This window comes from Pteropus vampyrus, unplaced genomic scaffold (assembly GCF_000151845.1).
Source record: "Pteropus vampyrus isolate Shadow unplaced genomic scaffold, Pvam_2.0 Scaffold606, whole genome shotgun sequence".
NCBI classification, from domain to species: Eukaryota; Metazoa; Chordata; class Mammalia; order Chiroptera; family Pteropodidae; genus Pteropus; species Pteropus vampyrus.
This window is the reverse complement of record NW_011889387.1, coordinates 44,676-45,672: the sequence shown is the minus strand read 5'-3', so window position 1 is coordinate 45,672 and position 997 is coordinate 44,676. Positions and strand designations below refer to the sequence as shown.

General features: G+C 42.8%; 1 pseudogene; it reads left to right on the top strand.

Annotated features, from left to right (window-relative positions):
• The first annotated feature begins 124 nt into the window (after nt 1-124).
• On the top strand, nt 125-864 carry LOC105308653 (annotated as a pseudogene).
• The last annotated feature ends 133 nt before the right edge of the window (nt 865-997 follow it).

Sequence of the window (997 nt, the reverse complement as noted above, 5' to 3'; positions counted from 1 at the left end):
AGACTCTCAGATGGTCCAGAACTGCAGCCTCTTCTCTTTGGGCTTTTCCTATCCATGAACCTGGTGAGTCAGGAATCTATTCATCATCCTGGTTGTCATCTCTGACTCCCACCTCTACACCCATATGTACTTCTTCCTTTCCAATTAGTCCTTGGCTGACATCAGTTTCAGCACAACTGTAGTCCCCAAGATGCTGTTGAACCTGCAGAGATACAGGAAATCCATCACCAATGCTGGTTGCCTAACTCAGATTGCCTTCTCTTTTGCATGTTTGGACAGTCTACTCCTGGCCCTGATGACCTGTGACAAGTTGGTGGCCATTTGGCAACTCTTACACTATCTGGTCATCCTGAACCCCTGTTTCTACAGCTTTTTGGTCCTGCTGTCATTTTTCATCAGCGTTTTGAACTCCCAGCAGCACTACTTGATGATATCACAGCCTACCTTCTGTGCAGATGTGGAAATCTCTCATTGTCTTGTAACCCTCTTCAACTTGTCAAGCTTGCCTGTAATGACACCTCCACCAATAACATATTAACCTAATTTATTTGGGCCACCTTTGGTGGTGTACGACTCTCAGGGATCTTTTTCTCTTACTACAAAATCGTTTCCTCCATTCTGAGAGTCCCATCACCAGATGAGAAAATAAAACCTTTCCACCTGATGTTCTCACCTCTCAGTTGTTTGCTTAATTTATGGAACAGGTTTTGGAGTGTACCTCAGTTCAGTTGCCTCATCTTTCCTAAAGAAGGATGCAGTGACCTTGGTGATGCATACTGTGGTTACACCATGCTGAATTCTTTCATCTATATCTGGAGGAACCTAGAGTGCACTGTGGAAGATTATAAAAAAAAAATAGCCTAATCTCAATACCTGTGCTATCTTTTTTAGTTCATAGAACTGGAAAAGCAGCAAAATCAAACAGGTGCAACAAGGACTTTCTGACTCTGCAGTCATATAGTGCATATGTATCTATATGGCTCTCCTCTTTCTGTTT